The sequence below is a fragment of the Pan paniscus genome, chromosome 23, assembly GCF_029289425.2.
Source record: "Pan paniscus chromosome 23, NHGRI_mPanPan1-v2.0_pri, whole genome shotgun sequence".
In the NCBI taxonomy this organism is placed as follows: Eukaryota; Metazoa; Chordata; class Mammalia; order Primates; family Hominidae; genus Pan; species Pan paniscus.
The window spans coordinates 24,647,953-24,666,967 of NC_085927.1; positions in this window are offsets into that span (position 1 = coordinate 24,647,953).

The window sequence follows — 19,015 nt, forward strand, 5'->3', positions numbered from 1 at the left end:
TTGCAGACTTTACAAACAGAGTGTTTCCAAACTGCTCTATGAAAGAAAGGTGAAACTCCGTGAGCTGAATGCACAAATCAATACGCAGTTTCAGAGAATGATTCTGTCTAGTTTTTAAACGAAGATATTTCCTTTTGTACCATTGGCGTGAAATCGCTTGAAATCTCCAACTGCAAATTCCACAAAAAGAGAGTTTCAAATCTGCTCTGTCTAAAGAAAGGTTCAACTCTGTGAGCTGAATACACACAACACAAGGAAGTTACTGAGAAATCTTCTGTCTTGCATTATATGAAGAAATCCCGTTTCCAACGAAGGCCTCGTAAAGATCCAAATATCCACTTGCAGACTTTACAAACAGAGGGTTTTCAAACTGCTCTATGAAAAGAAAGGTTAAACTCTGAGAGCTGAACGCACAAATCATTAAGTTGTTTCAGAGAATGATTCTGTCTGGTTTTGAAACGAAGATATTTCCTTTTCTCTCATTGGCCTCAATTCGCTTGAAATCTCCACATGTAAATTCAACAAAAAGAGTGTTTCAAATCTACTCTGTCTAAAGGAAGGTTCAACTCTGTCAGTTGAATACACACACACAAAGAAGTTACTGAGAATTCTTCTGTCTAGCAGTTTATGAAGAAATCCCGCTTCCAACGAAGGCTTCAAAGAGGTCCAAATATCCACTTGCAGACTTTACAAACAGAGTGTTTCCAAACTGCTCTATGAAAGAAAGGTGAAACTCCGTGAGCTGAATGCACAAATCAATACGCAGTTTCAGAGAATGATTCTGTCTCGTTTTTAAACGAAGATATTTCCTTTTGTACCATTGGCGTGAAATCGCTTGAAATCTCCAACTGCAAATTCCACAAAAAGAGAGTTTCAAATCTGCTCTGTCTAAAGAAAGGTTCAACTCTGTGAGCTGAATACACACAACACAAGGAAGTTACTGAGAAATCTTCTGTCTTGCATTATATGAAGAAATCCCGTTTCCAACGAAGGCCTCGTAAAGGTCCAAATATCCACTTGCAGACTTTACAAACAGAGGGTTTTCAAACTGCTCTATGAAAAGAAAGGATAACTCTGTGAGCTGAACGCACAAATCATTAAGTTGTTTCAGAGAATGATTCTGTCTAGTTTTTAAACGAAGATATTTCCTTTTCTCTCATTGGCCTCAATTCGCTTGAAATCTCCACATGTAAATTCAACAAAAAGAGTGTTTCAAATCTACTCTGTCTAAAGGAAGGTTCAACTCTGTGAGTTGAATACACACACACAAAGAAGTTACTGAGAATTCTTCTGTCTAGCATTTTATGAAGAAATCCCGCTTCCAACGAAGACTTCAAAGAGATCCAAATATGCCCTTGCAGACTTTACAAACAGAGTGTTTTCAAACTGCTCTATGAAAAGAACGGTTAAACTCTGTGAGCTGAACGCACAAATCATTACGTTGTTTCAGAGAATGACTCTGTGTAGTTTTTAAACGAAGATATTTCCTTTTCTGCAATTGGCCTGAAATCGCTTGAAATCTCCAACTGCAAATTCCACATAAATAGAGTTTCAAATCTGCTCTGTCTAAAGAAAGGTTCAACTCTGTGAGCTGAATACACACAACACAAGGAAGTTACTGAGAAATCTTCTGTCTTGCATTATATGAAGAAATCCCGTTTCCAACGAAGGCCTCGTAAAGGTCCAAATATCCACTTGCAGACTTTACAAACAGAGTGTTTTCAAACTGTTTTATGAAAAGAAAGGTTAAACTCCGTGAGCTGAACGCACAAATCATTAAGTTGTTTCAGAGAATGATTCTGTCTAGTTTTTAAACGAAGATATTTCCTTTTCTGTAATTGGCCTCAATTCGCTTGAAATCTCCACATGTAAATTAAACAAAAAGAGTGTTTCAAATCTACTCTGTCTAAAGGAAGGTTCAACTCTGTCAGTTGAATACACACACACAAAGAAGTTACTGAGAATTCTTCTCTCTAGCAGTTTATGAAGAAATCCCGCTTCCAACGAAGGCTTCAAAGAGGTCCAAATATCCACTTGCAGACTTTACAAACAGAGTGTTTCCAAACTGCTCTATGAAAAGAAAGGTGAAACACCGTGAGCTGAATGCACAAATCAATACGTTGTTTCAGAGAATGATTCTGTCTAGTTTTTAGACGAAGATATTTCCTTTTCTACCATTGGCGTGAAATCGCTTGAAATCTCCAACTGCAAATTCCACAAAAAGAGTTTCAAATCTGCTCTGTCTAAAGAAAGGTTCAACTCTGTGAGCTGAATACACACAACACAAGGAAGTTACTGAGAAATCTTCTGTCTTGCATTATATGAAGAAATCCCGTTTCCAACGAAGGCCTCGTAAAGGTCCAAATATCCACTTGCATACTTTACAAACAGAGGGTTTTCAAACTGCTCTATGAAAAGAAAGGATAACTCTGTGAGCTGAACGCACAAATCATTAAGTTGTTTCAGAGAATGATTCTGTCTAGTTTTTAAACGAAGATATTTCCTTTTCTGTCATTGGCCTCAATTCGCTTGAAATCTCCACATGTAAATTCAACAAAAAGAGTGTTTCAAATCTACTCTGTCTAAAGGAAGGTTCAACTCTGTCAGTTGAATACACACACACAAAGAAGTTACTGAGAATTCTTCTGTCTAGCAGTTTATGAAGAAATCCCGCTTCCAACGAAGGCTTCAAAGAGGTCCAAATATCCACTTGCAGACTTTACAAACAGAGTGTTTCCAAACTGCTCTATGAAAGAAAGGTGAAACTCCGTGAGCTGAATGCACAAATCAATACGCAGTTTCAGAGAATGATTCTGTCTAGTTTTTAAACGAAGATATTTCCTTATGTACCATTGGCGTGAAATCGCTTGAAATCTCCAACTGCAAATTCCACAAAAAGAGAGTTTCAAATCTGCTCTGTCTAAAGAAAGGTTCAACTCTGTGAGCTGAATACACACAACACAAGGAAGTTACTGAGAAATCTTCTGTCTTGCATTATATGAAGAAATCCCGTTTCCAACGAAGGCCTCGTAAAGGTCCAAATATCCACTTGCAGACTTTACAAACAGAGTGTTTTCAAACTGTTTTATGAAAAGAAAGGTTAAACTCCGTGAGCTGAACGCACAAATCATTAAGTTGTTTCAGAGAATGATTCTGTCTAGTTTTTAAACGAAGATATTTCCTTTTCTGTAATTGGCCTCAATTCGCTTGAAATCTCCACATGTAAATTAAACAAAAAGAGTGTTTCAAATCTACTCTGTCTAAAGGAAGGTTCAACTCTGTCAGTTGAATACACACACACAAAGAAGTTACTGAGAATTCTTCTCTCTAGCAGTTTATGAAGAAATCCCGCTTCCAACGAAGGCTTCAAAGAGGTCCAAATATCCACTTGCAGACTTTTCAAACAGAGTGTTTCCAAACTCCTCTATGAAAGAAAGGTGAAACTCCGTGAGCTGAATGCACAAATCAATACGCAGTTTCAGAGAATGATTCTGTCTAGTTTTTAAACGAAGATATTTCCTTTTGTACCATTGGCGTGAAATCGCTTGAAATCTCCAACTGCAAATTCCACAAAAAGAGAGTTTCAAATCTGCTCTGTCTAAAGAAAGGTTCAACTCTGTGAGCTGAATACACACAACACAAGGAAGTTACTGAGAAATCTTCTGTCTTGCATTATATGAAGAAATCCCGTTTCCAACGAAGGCCTCGTAAAGATCCAAATATCCACTTGCAGACTTTACAAACAGAGTGTTTTCAAACTGCTCTATGAAAAGAAAGGTTAAACTCTGAGAGCTGAACGCACAAATCATTAAGTTGTTTCAGAGAATGATTCTGTCTGGTTTTTAAACGAAGATATTTCCTTTTCTCTCATTGGCCTCAATTCGCTTGAAATCTCCACATGTAAATTCAACAAAAAGAGTGTTTCAAATCTACTCTGTCTAAAGGAAGGTTCAACTCTGTCAGTTGAATACACACACACAAAGAAGTTACTGAGAATTCTTCTGTCTAGCAGTTTATGAAGAAATCCCGCTTCCAACGAAGGCTTCAAAGAGGTCCAAATATCCACTTGCAGACTTTACAAACAGAGTGTTTCCAAACTGCTCTATGAAAGAAAGGTGAAACTCCGTGAGCTGAATGCACAAATCAATACGCAGTTTCAGAGAATGATTCTGTCTCGTTTTTAAACGAAGATATTTCCTTTTGTACCATTGGCGTGAAATCGCTTGAAATCTCCAACTGCAAATTCCACAAAAAGAGAGTTTCAAATCTGCTCTGTCTAAAGAAAGGTTCAACTCTGTGAGCTGAATACACACAACACAAGGAAGTTACTGAGAAATCTTCTGTCTTGCATTATATGAAGAAATCCCGTTTCCAACGAAGGCCTCGTAAAGGTCCAAATATCCACTTGCAGACTTTACAAACAGAGGGTTTTCAAACTGCTCTATGAAAAGAAAGGATAACTCTGTGAGCTGAACGCACAAATCATTAAGTTGTTTCAGAGAATGATTCTGTCTAGTTTTTAAACGAAGATATTTCCTTTTCTCTCATTGGCCTCAATTCGCTTGAAATCTCCACATGTAAATTCAACAAAAAGAGTGTTTCAAATCTACTCTGTCTAAAGGAAGGTTCAACTCTGTGAGTTGAATACACACACACAAAGAAGTTACTGAGAATTCTTCTGTCTAGCATTTTATGAAGAAATCCCGCTTCCAACGAAGACTTCAAAGAGATCCAAATATGCCCTTGCAGACTTTACAAACAGAGTGTTTTCAAACTGCTCTATGAAAAGAACGGTTAAACTCTGTGAGCTGAACGCACAAATCATTACGTTGTTTCAGAGAATGACTCTGTGTAGTTTTTAAACGAAGATATTTCCTTTTCTGCAATTGGCCTGAAATCGCTTGAAATCTCCAACTGCAAATTCCACAAAAATAGAGTTTCAAATCTGCTCTGTCTAAAGAAAGGTTCAACTCTGTGAGCTGAATACACACAACACAAGGAAGTTACTGAGAAATCTTCTGTCTTGCATTATATGAAGAAATCCCGTTTCCAACGAAGGCCTCGTAAAGGTCCAAATATCCACTTGCAGACTTTACAAACAGAGTGTTTTCAAACTGTTTTATGAAAAGAAAGGTTAAACTCCGTGAGCTGAACGCACAAATCATTAAGTTGTTTCAGAGAATGATTCTGTCTAGTTTTTAAACGAAGATATTTCCTTTTCTGTAATTGGCCTCAATTCGCTTGAAATCTCCACATGTAAATTAAACAAAAAGAGTGTTTCAAATCTACTCTGTCTAAAGGAAGGTTCAACTCTGTGAGTTGAATACACACACACAAAGAAGTTACTGAGAATTCTTCTCTCTAGCAGTTTATGAAGAAATCCCGCTTCCAACGAAGGCTTCAAAGAGGTCCAAATATCCACTTGCAGACTTTACAAACAGAGTGTTTCCAAACTGCTCTATGAAAAGAAGGGTGAAACACCGTGAGCTGAATGCACAAATCAATACGTTGTTTCAGAGAATGATTCTGTCTAGTTTTTAAACGAAGATATTTCCTTTTCTACCATTGGCGTGAAATCGCTTGAAATCTCCAACTGCAAATTCCACAAAAAGAGTTTCAAATCTGCTCTGTATAAAGAAAGGTTCAACTCTGTGAGCTGAATACACACAACACAAGGAAGTTACTGAGAAATCTTCTGTCTTGCATTATATGAAGAAATCTCGTTTCCAACGAAGGCCTCGTAAAGGTCCAAATATCCACTTGCAGACGTTACAAGCAGAGTGTTTTCAAACTGCTCTATGAAAAGAAAGGTTAAACTCTGTGAGCTGAACGCACAAATCATTAAGTTGTTTCAGAGAATGATTCTGTCTAGTTTTTAAACGAAGATATTTCCTTTTCTGTCATTGGCCTCAATTCGCTTGAAATCTCCACATGTAAATTAAACAAAAAGAGTGTTTCAAATCTACTCTGTCTAAAGGAAGGTTCAACTCTGTCAGTTGAATACACACACACAAAGAAGTTACTGAGAATTCTTCTGTCTAGCAGTTTATGAAGAAATCCCGCTTCCAACGAAGGCTTCAAAGAGGTCCAAATATCCACTTGCAGACTTTTCAAACAGAGTGTTTCCAAACTGCTCTATGAAAGAAAGGTGAAACTCCGTGAGCTGAATGCACAAATCAATACGCAGTTTCAGAGAATGATTCTGTCTAGTTTTTAAACGAAGATATTTCCTTTTGTACCATTGGCGTGAAATCGCTTGAAATCTCCAACTGCAAATTCCACAAAAAGAGAGTTTCAAATCTGCTCTGTCTAAAGAAAGGTTCAACTCTGTGAGCTGAATACACACAACACAAGGAAGTTACTGAGAAATCTTCTGTCTTGCATTATATGAAGAAATCCCGTTTCCAACGAAGGCCTCGTAAAGGTCCAAATATCCACTTGCAGACTTTACAAGCAGAGTGTTTTCAAACTGCTCTATGAAAAGAAAGGTTAAACTCTGAGAGCTGAACGCACAAATCATTAAGTTGTTTCAGAGAATGATTCTGTCTAGTTTTTAAACGAAGATATTTCCTTTTCTCTCATTGGCCTCAATTCGCTTGAAATCTCCACATGTAAATTAAACAAAAAGAGTGTTTCAAATCTACTCTGTCTAAGGGAAGGTTCAACTCTGTCAGTTGAATACACACACACAAAGAAGTTACTGAGAACTCTTCTGTCTAGCAGTTTATGAAGAAATCCCGCTTCCAACGAAGGCTTCAAAGAGGTCCAAATATCCACTTGCAGACTTTACAAACAGAGTGTTTCCAAACTGCTCTATGAAAGAAAGGTGAAACTCCGTGAGCTGAATGCACAAATCAATACGCAGTTTCAGAGAATGATTCTGTCTCGTTTTTAAACGAAGATATTTCCTTTTGTACCATTGGCGTGAAATCGCTTGAAATCTCCAACTGCAAATTCCACAAAAAGAGAGTTTCAAATCTGCTCTGCCTAAAGAAAGGTTCAACTCTGTGAGCTGAATACACACAACACAAGGAAGTTACTGAGAAATCTTCTGTCTTGCATTATATGAAGAAATCCCGTTTCCAACGAAGGCCTCCTAAAGGTCCAAATATCCACTTGCAGACTTTACAAACAGAGGGTTTTCAAACTGCTCTATGAAAAGAAAGGATAACTCTGTGAGCTGAACGCACAAATCATTAAGTTGTTTCAGAGAATGATTCTGTCTAGTTTTTAAACGAAGATATTTCCTTTTCTGTCATTGGCCTCAATTCGCTTGAAATATCCACATGTAAATTAAACAAAAAGAGTGTTTCAAATCTACTCTGTCTAAAGGAAGGTTCAACTCTGTGAGTTGAATACACACACACAAAAAGTTACTGAGAATTCTTCTGTCTAGCATTTTATGAAGAAATCCCGCTTCCAACGAAGACTTCAAAGAGATCCAAACATGCACTTGCAGACTTTACAAACAGAGTGTTTTCAAACTGCTCTATGAAAAGAACGGTTAAACTCTGTGAGCTGAACGCACAAATCATTACGTTGTTTCAGAGAATGACTCTGTGTAGTTTTTAAACGAAGATATTTCCTTTTCTGCAATTGGCCTGAAATCGCTTGAAATCTCCAACTGCAAATTCCACAAAAAGAGAGTTTCAAATCTGCTCTGTCTAAAGAAAGGTTCAACTCTGTGAGCTGAATACACACAACACAAGGAAGTTACTGAGAAATCTTCTGTCTTGCATTATATGAAGAAATCCCGTTTCCAACGAAGGCCTCGTAAAGGTCCAAATATCCACTTGCAGACTTTACAAACAGAGTGTTTTCAAACTGTTTTATGAAAAGAAAGGTTAAACTCCGTGAGCTGAACGCACAAATCATTAAGTTGTTTCAGAGAATGATTCTGTCTAGTTTTTAAACGAAGATATTTCCTTTTCTGTCATTGGCCTCAATTCGCTTGAAATCTCCACATGTAAATTAAACAAAAAGAGTGTTTCAAATCTACTCTGTCTAAAGGAAGGTTCAACTCTGTCAGTTGAATACACACACACAAAGAAGTTACTGAGAATTCTTCTCTCTAGCAGTTTATGAAGAAATCCCGCTTCCAACGAAGGCTTCAAAGACGTCCAAATATCCACTTGCAGACTTTACAAACAGAGTGTTTTCAAACTGCTCTATGAAAAGAAAGGTGAAACACCGTGAGCTGAATGCACAAATCAATACGTTGTTTCAGAGAATGATTCTGTCTAGTTTTTAAACGAAGATATTTCCTTTTCTACCATTGGCGTGAAATCGCTTGAAATCTCCAACTGCAAATTCCACAAAAAGAGTTTCAAATCTGCTCTGTCTAAAGAAAGGTTCAACTCTGTGAGCTGAATACACACAACACAAGGAAGTTACTGAGAAATCTTCTGTCTTGCATTATATGAAGAAATCTCGTTTCCAACGAAGGCCTCGTAAAGGTCCAAATATCCACTTGCAGACGTTACAAGCAGAGTGTTTTCAAACTGCTCTATGAAAAGAAAGGTTAAACTCTGTGAGCTGAACGCACAAATCATTAAGTTGTTTCAGAGAATGATTCTGTCTAGTTTTTAAACGAAGATATTTCCTTTTCTGTCATTGGCCTCAATTCGCTTGAAATCTCCACATGTAAATTAAACAAAAAGAGTGTTTCAAATCTACTCTGTCTAAAGGAAGGTTCAACTCTGTCAGTTGAATACACACACACAAAGAAGTTACTGAGAATTCTTCTGTCTAGCAGTTTATGAAGAAATCCCGCTTCCAACGAAGGCTTCAAAGAGGTCCAAATATCCACTTGCAGACTTTTCAAACAGAGTGTTTCCAAACTGCTCTATGAAAGAAAGGTGAAACTCCGTGAGCTGAATGCACAAATCAATACGCAGTTTCAGAGAATGATTCTGTCTAGTTTTTAAACGAAGATATTTCCTTTTGTACCATTGGCGTGAAATCGCTTGAAATCTCCAACTGCAAATTCCACAAAAAGAGAGTTTCAAATCTGCTCTGTCTAAAGAAAGGTTCAACTCTGTGAGCTGAATACACACAACACAAGGAAGTTACTGAGAAATCTTCTGTCTTGCATTATATGAAGAAATCCCGTTTCCAACGAAGGCCTCGTAAAGGTCCAAATATCCACTTGCAGACTTTACAAGCAGAGTGTTTTCAAACTGCTCTATGAAAAGAAAGGTTAAACTCTGAGAGCTGAACGCACAAATCATTAAGTTGTTTCAGAGAATGATTCTGTCTAGTTTTTAAACGAAGATATTTCCTTTTCTCTCATTGGCGTCAATTCGCTTGAAATCTCCACATGTAAATTAAACCAAAAGAGTGTTTCAAATCTACTCTGTCTAAGGGAAGGTTCAACTCTGTCAGTTGAATACACACACACAAAGAAGTTACTGAGAATTCTTCTGTCTAGCAGTTTATGAAGAAATCCCGCTTCCAACGAAGGCTTCAAAGAGGTCCAAATATCCACTTGCAGACTTTACAAACAGAGTGTTTCCAAACTGCTCTATGAAAGAAAGGTGAAACTCCGTGAGCTGAATGCACAAATCAATACGCAGTTTCAGAGAATGATTCTGTCTCGTTTTTAAACGAAGATATTTCCTTTTGTACCATTGGCGTGAAATCGCTTGAAATCTCCAACTGCAAATTCCACAAAAAGAGAGTTTCAAATCTGCTCTGCCTAAAGAAAGGTTCAACTCTGTGAGCTGAATACACACAACACAAGGAAGTTACTGAGAAATCTTCTGTCTTGCATTATATGAAGAAATCCCGTTTCCAACGAAGGCCTCCTAAAGGTCCAAATATCCACTTGCAGACTTTACAAACAGAGGGTTTTCAAACTGCTCTATGAAAAGAAAGGATAACTCTGTGAGCTGAACGCACAAATCATTAAGTTGTTTCAGAGAATGATTCTGTCTAGTTTTTAAACGAAGATATTTCCTTTTCTGTCATTGGCCTCAATTCGCTTGAAATATCCACATGTAAATTAAACAAAAAGAGTGTTTCAAATCTACTCTGTCTAAAGGAAGGTTCAACTCTGTGAGTTGAATACACACACACAAAAAGTTACTGAGAATTCTTCTGTCTAGCATTTTATGAAGAAATCCCGCTTCCAACGAAGACTTCAAAGAGATCCAAACATGCACTTGCAGACTTTACAAACAGAGTGTTTTCAAACTGCTCTATGAAAAGAACGGTTAAACTCTGTGAGCTGAACGCACAAATCATTACGTTGTTTCAGAGAATGACTCTGTGTAGTTTTTAAACGAAGATATTTCCTTTTCTGCAATTGGCCTGAAATCGCTTGAAATCTCCAACTGCAAATTCCACAAAAAGAGAGTTTCAAATCTGCTCTGTCTAAAGAAAGGTTCAACTCTGTGAGCTGAATACACACAACACAAGGAAGTTACTGAGAAATCTTCTGTCTTGCATTATATGAAGAAATCCCGTTTCCAACGAAGGCCTCGTAAAGGTCCAAATATCCACTTGCAGACTTTACAAACAGAGTGTTTTCAAACTGTTTTATGAAAAGAAAGGTTAAACTCCGTGAGCTGAACGCACAAATCATTAAGTTGTTTCAGAGAATGATTCTGTCTAGTTTTTAAACGAAGATATTTCCTTTTCTGTCATTGGCCTCAATTCGCTTGAAATCTCCACATGTAAATTAAACAAAAAGAGTGTTTCAAATCTACTCTGTCTAAAGGAAGGTTCAACTCTGTCAGTTGAATACACACACACAAAGAAGTTACTGAGAATTCTTCTCTCTAGCAGTTTATGAAGAAATCCCGCTTCCAACGAAGGCTTCAAAGACGTCCAAATATCCACTTGCAGACTTTACAAACAGAGTGTTTCCAAACTGCTCTATGAAAAGAAAGGTGAAACACCGTGAGCTGAATGCACAAATCAATACGTTGTTTCAGAGAATGATTCTGTCTAGTTTTTAAACGAAGATATTTCCTTTTCTACCATTGGCGTGAAATCGCTTGAAATCTCCAACTGCAAATTCCACAAAAAGAGTTTCAAATCTGCTCTGTCTAAAGAAAGGTTCAACTCTGTGAGCTGAATACACACAACACAAGGAAGTTACTGAGAAATCTTCTGTCTTGCATTATATGAAGAAATCTCGTTTCCAACGAAGGCCTCGTAAAGGTCCAAATATCCACTTGCAGACGTTACAAGCTGAGTGTTTTCAAACTGCTCTATGAAAAGAAAGGTTAAACTCTGTGAGCTGAACGCACAAATCATTAAGTTGTTTCAGAGAATGATTCTGTCTAGTTTTTAAACGAAGATATTTCCTTTTCTGTAATTGGCCTCAATTCGCTTGAAATCTCCACATGTAAATTAAACAAAAAGAGTGTTTCAAATCTACTCTGTCTAAAGGAAGGTTCAACTCTGTCAGTTGAATACACACACACAAAGAAGTTACTGAGAATTCTTCTGTCTAGCAGTTTATGAAGAAATCCCGCTTCCAACGAAGGCTTCAAAGAGGTCCAAATATCCACTTGCAGACTTTTCAAACAGAGTGTTTCCAAACTGCTCTATGAAAGAAAGGTGAAACTCCGTGAGCTGAATGCAGAAATCAATACGCAGTTTCAGAGAATGATTCTGTCTAGTTTTTAAACGAAGATATTTCCTTTTCTACCATTGGCGTGAAATCGCTTGAAATCTCCAACTGCAAATTCCACAAAAAGAGAGTTTCAAATCTGCTCTGTCTAAAGAAAGGTTCAACTCTGTGAGCTGAATACACACAACACAAGGAAGTTACTGAGAAATCTTCTGTCTTGCATTATATGAAGAAATCCCGTTTCCAACGAAGGCCTCGTAAAGGTCCAAATATCCACTTGCAGACTTTACAAGCAGAGTGTTTTCAAACTGCTCTATGAAAAGAAAGGTTAAACTCTGAGAGCTGAACGCACAAATCATTAAGTTGTTTCAGAGAATGATTCTGTCTAGTTTTTAAACGAAGATATTTCCTTTTCTCTCATTGGCCTCAATTCGCTTGAAATCTCCACATGTAAATTAAACAAAAAGAGTGTTTCAAATCTACTCTGTCTAAAGGAAGGTTCAACTCTGTCAGTTGAATACACACACACAAAGAAGTTACTGAGAATTCTTCTGTCTAGCAGTTTATGAAGAAATCCCGCTTCCAACGAAGGCTTCAAAGAGGTCCAAATATCCAATTGCAGACTTTACAAACAGAGTGTTTCCAAACTGCTCTATGAAAGAAAGGTGAAACTCCGTGAGCTGAATGCACAAATCAATACGCAGTTTCAGAGAATGATTCTGTCTCGTTTTTAAACGAAGATATTTCCTTTTGTACCATTGGCGTGAAATCGCTTGAAATCTCCAACTGCAAATTCCACAAAAAGAGAGTTTCAAATCTGCTCTGTCTAAAGAAAGGTTCAACTCTGTGAGCTGAATACACACAACACAAGGAAGTTACTGAGAAATCTTCTGTCTTGCATTATATGAAGAAATCCCGTTTCCAACGAAGGCCTCGTAAAGGACCAAATATCCACTTGCAGACTTTACAAACAGAGGGTTTTCAAACTGCTCTATGAAAAGAAAGGATAACTCTGTGAGCTGAACGCACAAATCATTAAGTTGTTTCAGAGAATGATTCTGTCTAGTTTTTAAACGAAGATATTTCCTTTTCTGTCATTGGCCTCAATTCGCTTGAAATCTCCACATGTAAATTCAACAAAAAGAGTGTTTCAAATCTACTCTGTCTAAAGGAAGGTTCAACTCTGTGAGTTGAATACACACACACAAAGAAGTTACTGAGAATTCTTCTGTCTAGCATTTTATGAAGAAATCCTCCTTCCAACGAAGGCTTCAAATTGGTCCAAATATCCACTTGCAGACTTTACAAACAGAGTGTTTCCAAACTGCTCTATGAAAAGAAAGGTGAAACTCCGTGAGCTGAACGCACAAATCAATACGTTGTTTCAGAGAATGATTCTGTCTAGTTTTTAAAAGAAGATATTTCCTTTTCTACCATTGGCGTGAAATCGCTTGAAATCTCCAACTGCAAATTCCACAAAAAGAGAGTTTCAAATCTGCTCTGTCTAAAGAAAGGTTCAACTCTGTGAGCTGAATACACACAACACAAGGAAGTTACTGAGAAATCTTCTGTCTTGCATTATATGAAGAATTCTCGTTTCCAACGAAGGCCTCGTAAAGGTCCAAATATCGACTTGCGGACTTTACAAACAGAGTGTTTTCAAACTGCTCTATGAAAAGAAAGGTTAAACTCTGTGAGCTGAACGCACAAATCATTAAGTTGTTTCAGAGAATGATTCCGTCTAGTTTTTAAACGAAGATATTTCCTTTTCTGTCATTGGCCGCAATTCGCTTGAAATCTCCACATGTAAATTAAACAAAAAGAGTGTTTCAAATCTACTCTGTCTAAAGGAAGGTTCAACTCTGTGAGTGGAATACACACACACAAAGAAGTTACTGAGAAATCTTCTGTCTATCATTTTATGAAAAAATCCCGCTTCCAACGAAGGCTTCAAAGAGGTCCAAATATCCACTTGCAGACTTTACAAACAGAGTGTTTCCAAACTGCTCTATGAAAAGAAAGGTTAAACTCCGTGAGCTGTACTCACAAATCAATAAGTTGTTTCAGAGAATGATTCTGTCTAGTTTTTAAACGAAGATATTTCCTTTTGTACCATTGGCGTGAAATCGCTTGAAATCTCCAACTGCAAATTCCACAAAAAGAGAGTTTCAAATCTGCTCTGTCTAAAGAAAGGTTCAACTCTGTGAGCTGAATACACACAACACAAGGAAGTTACTGAGAAATCTTCTGTCTTGCATTATATGAAGAAATCCCGTTTCCAACGAAGGCCTCGTAAAGGTCCAAATATCCACTTGCAGACTTTACAAACTGAGTGTTTTCAAACTGCTCTATGAAAAGAAAGGATAACTCTGTGAGCTGAACGCACAAATCATTAAGTTGTTTCAGAGAATGATTCTGTCTAGTATTTAAACGAAGATATTTCCTTTTCTGTCATTGGCCTCAATTCGCTTGAAATCTCCACATGTAAATTCAACAAAAAGAGTGTTTCAAATCTACTCTGTCTAAAGGAAGGTTCAACTCTGTGAGTGGAATACACACACACAAAGAAGTTACTGAGAATTCTTCTGTCTAGCATTTTATGAAGAAATCCCCCTTCCAACGAAGGCTTCAAATTGGTCCAAATATCCACTTGCAGACTTTACAAACAGAGTGTTTCCAAACTGCTCTATGAAAAGAAAGGTGAAACTCCGTGAGCTGAACGCACAAATCAATACGCAGTTTCAGAGAATGATTCTGTCTAGTTTTTAAACGAAGATATTTCCTTTTCTACCATTGGCGTGAAATCGCTTGAAATCTCCAACTGCAAATTCCACAAAAAGAGTTTCAAATCTGCTCTGTCTAAAGAAAGGTTCAACTCTGTGAGCTGAATACACACAACACAAGGAAGTTACTGAGAAATCTTCTGTCTTGCATTATATGAAGAAATCTCGTTTCAAATGAAGGCCTCGTAAAGGTCCAAATATCCACTTGCAGACTTTACAAGCAGAGTGTTTTCAAACTGCTCTATGAAAAGAAAGGTTAAACTCTGTGAGCTGAACGCACAAATCATTAAGTTGTTTCAGAGAATGATTCTGTCTAGTTTTTAAACGAAGATATTTCCTTTTCTGTCATTGGCCTCAATTCGCTTGAAATCTCCACATGTAAATTAAACAAAAAGAGTGTTTCAAATCTACTCTGTCTAAAGGAAGGTTCAACTCTGTGAGTGGAATACACACACACAAAGAAGTTACTGAGAATTCTTCTGTCTAGCATTTTATGAAAAAATCCCGCTTCCAACGAAGGCTTCAAAGAGGTCCAAATATCCACTTGCAGACTTTACAAACAGAGTGTTTCCAAACTGCTCTATGAAAAGAAAGGTTAAACTCCGTGAGCTGTACTCACAAATCAATAAGTTGTTTCAGAGAATGATTCTGTCTAGTTTTTAAACGAAGATATTTCCTTTTGTACCATTGGCGTGAAATCGCTTGAAATCTCCAACTGCAAATTCCACAAAAAGAGAGTTTCAAATCTGCTCTGTCTAAAGAAAGGTTCAACTCTGTGAGCTGAATACACACAACACAAGGAAGTTACTGAGAAATCTTCTGTCTTGCATTATATGAAGAAATCTCGTTTCCAACGAAGGCCTCGTAATGGTCCAAATATCCACTTGCAGACTTTACAAGCAGAGTGTTTTCAAAGTGCTCTATGAAAAGAAAGGATAACTCTGTGAGCTGAACGCACAAATCATTAAGTTGTTTCAGAGAATGATTCTGTCTAGTTTTTAAACGAAGATATTTCCTTTTCTGTCATTGGCCTCAATTCGCTTGAAATCTCCACATGTAAATTAAACAAAAAGAGTGTTTCAAATCTACTCTGTCTAAAGGAAGGTTCAACTCTGTCAGTTGAATACACACACACAAAGAAGTTACTGAGAATTCTTCTGTCTAGCATTTTATGAAGAAATCCCCCTTCCAACGAAGGCTTCAAATTGGTCCAAATATCCACTTGCAGACTTTACAAACAGAGTGTTTCCAAACTGCTCTATGAAAAGAAAGGTGAAACTCCGTGAGCTGAACGCACAAATCAATACGTTGTTTCAGAGAATGATTCTGTCTAGTTTTTAAAAGAAGATATTTCCTTTTCTACCATTGGCGTGAAATCGCTTGAAATCTCCAACTGCAAATTCCACAAAAAGAGAGTTTCAAATCTGATCTGTCTAAAGAAAGGTTCAACTCTGTGAGCTGAATACACACAACACAAGGAAGTTACTGAGAAATCTTCTGTCTTGCATTATATGAAGAATTCTCGTTTCCAACGAAGGCCTCGTAAAGGTCCAAATATCGACTTGCAGACTTTACAAACAGAGTGTTTTCAAACTGATCTATGAAAAGAAAGGTTAAATTCTGTGAGCTGAACGCACAAATCATTAAGTTGTTTCAGAGAATGATTCCGTCTAGTTTTTAAACGAAGATATTTCCTTTTCTGTCATTGGCCTCAATTCGCTTGAAATCTCCACATGTAAATTAAACAAAAAGAGTGTTTCAAAACTACTCTGTCTAAAGGAAGGTTCAACTCTGTGAGTGGAATACACACACACAAAGAAGTTACTGAGAAATCTTCTGTCTAGCATTTTATGAAAAAATCCCGCTTCCAACGAAGGCTTCAAAGAGGTCCAAATATCCACTTGCAGACTTTACAAACAGAGTGTTTCCAAACTGCTCTATGAAAAGAAAGGTTAAACTCCGTGAGCTGTACTCACAAATCAATAAGTTGTTTCAGAGAATGATTCTGTCTAGTTTTTAAACGAAGATATTTCCTTTTGTACCATTGGCGTGAAATCGCTTGAAATCTCCAACTGCAAATTCCACAAAAAGAGAGTTTCAAATCTGCTCTGTCTAAAGAAAGGTTCAACTCTGTGAGCTGAATACGCACAACACAAGGAAGTTACTGAGAAATCTTCTGTCTTGCATTATATGAAGAAATCTCGTTTCCAACGAAGGCCTCGTAATGGTCCAAATATCCACTTGCAGACTTTACAAGCAGAGTGTTTTCAAACTGCTCTATGAAAAGAAAGGTTAAACTCTGAGAGCTGAACGCACAAATCATTAAGTTGTTTCAGAGAATGATTCTGTCTAGTTTTTAAACGAAGATATTTCCTTTTCTGTCATTGGCCTCAATTCGCTTGAAATCTCCACATGTAAATTAAACAAAAAGAGTGTTTCAAATCTACTCTGTCTAAAGGAAGGTTCAACTCTGTCAGTTGAATACACACACACAAAGAAGTTACTGAGAATTCTTCTGTCTAGCAGTTTATGAAGAAATCCCGCTTCCAACGAAGGCTTCAAAGAGGTCCAAATATCCACTTGCAGACTTTACAAACAGAGTGTTTCCAAACTGCTCTATGAAAAGAAAGGTGAAACACCGTGCGCTGAATGCACAAATCAATACGCAGTTTCAGAGAATGATTCTGTCTAGTTTTTAAACGAAGATATTTCCTTTTCTACCATTGGCGTGAAATCGTTTGAAATCTCCAACTGCAAATTCCACAAAAAGAGTTTCAAATCTGCTCTGTCTAAAGAAAGGTTCAACTCTGTGAGCTGAATACACACAACACAAGGAAGTTACTGAGAAATCTTCTGTCTTGCATTATATGAAGAAATCTCGTTTCAAATGAAGGCCTCGTAAAGGTCCAAATATCCACTTGCAGACTTCAAGCAGAGTGTTTTCAAACTGCTCTATGAAAAGAAAGGTTAAACTCTGTGAGCTGAACGCACAAATCATTAAGTTGTTTCAGAGAATGATTCTGTCTAGTTTTTAAACGAAGATATTTCCTTTTCTGTCATTGGCCTCAATTCGCTTGAAATCTCCACATGTAAATTAAACAAAAAGAGTGTTTCAAATCTACTCTGTCTAAAGGAAGGTTCAACTCTGTGAGTGGAATACACACACACAAAGAAGTTACTGAGAATTCTTCTGTCTAGCATTTTATGAAAAAATCCCGCTTCCAACGAAGGCTTCAAAGAGGTCCAAATATCCACTTGCAGACTTTACAAACAGAGTGTTTCCAAACTGCTCTATGAAAAGAAAGGTTAAACTCCGTGAGCTGTACTCACAAATCAATAAGTTGTTTCAGAGAATGATTCTGTCTAGTTTTTAAACGAAGATATTTCCTTTTGTACCATTGGCGTGAAATCGCTTGAAATCTCCAACTGCAAATTCCACAAAAAGAGAGTTTCAAATCTGCTCTGTCTAAAGAAAGGTTCAACTCTGTGAGCTGAATACACACAACACAAGGAAGTTACTGAGAAATCTTCTGTCTTGCATTATATGAAGAAATCTCGTTTCCAACGAAGGCCTCGTAATGGTCCAAATATCCACTTGCAGACTTTACAAGCAGAGTGTTTTCAAACTGCTCTATGAAAAGAAAGGTTAAACTCTGAGAGCTGAACGCACAAATCATTAAGTTGTTTCAGAGAATGATTCTGTCTAGTTTTTAAACGAAGATATTTCCTTTTCTGTCATTGGCCTCAATTCGCTTGAAATCTCCACATGTAAATTAAACAAAAAGAGTGTTTCAAATCTACTCTGTCTAAAGGAAGGTTCAACTCTGTCAGTTGAATACACACACACAAAGAAGTTACTGAGAATTCTTCTGTCTAGCAGTTTATGAAGAAATCCCGCTTCCAACGAAGGCTTCAAAGAGGTCCAAATATCCACTTGCAGACTTTACAAACAGAGTGTTTCCAAACTGCTCTATGAAAAGAAAGGTGAAACACCGTGAGCTGAATGCACAAATCAATACGTTGTTTCAGAGAATGATTCTGTCTAGTTTTTAAACGAAGATATTTCCTTTTCTACCATTGGGGTGAAATCGCGTGAAATCTCCAACTGCAAATTCCACAAAAAGAGTTTCAAATCTGCTCTGTCTAAAGAAAGGTTCAACTCTGTGAGCTGAATACACACAACACAAGGAAGTCACTGAGAAATCTTCTGTCTTGCATTATATGAAGAAATCTCGTTTCAAATGAAGGCCTCGTAAAGGTCCAAATATCCACTTGCAGACTTTACAAACAGAGGGTTTTCAAACTGCTCTATGAAAAGAAAGGATAACTCTGTGAGCTGAACGCACAAATCATTAAGTTGTTTCAGAGAATGATTCTGTCTAGTTTTTAAACGAAGATATTTCCTTTTCTGTCATTGGCCTCAATTCGCTTGAAATCTCCACATGTAAATTAAACAAAAAGAGTGTTTCAAATCTACTCTGTCTAAAGGAAGGTTCAACTCTGTCAGTTGAATACACACACACAAAGAAGTTACTGAGAATTCTTCTGTCTAGCAGTTTATGAAGAAATCCCGCTTCCAACGAAGGCTTCAAAGAGGTCCAAATATCCACTTGCAAACTTTACAAACAGAGTGTTTCCAAACTGCTCTATG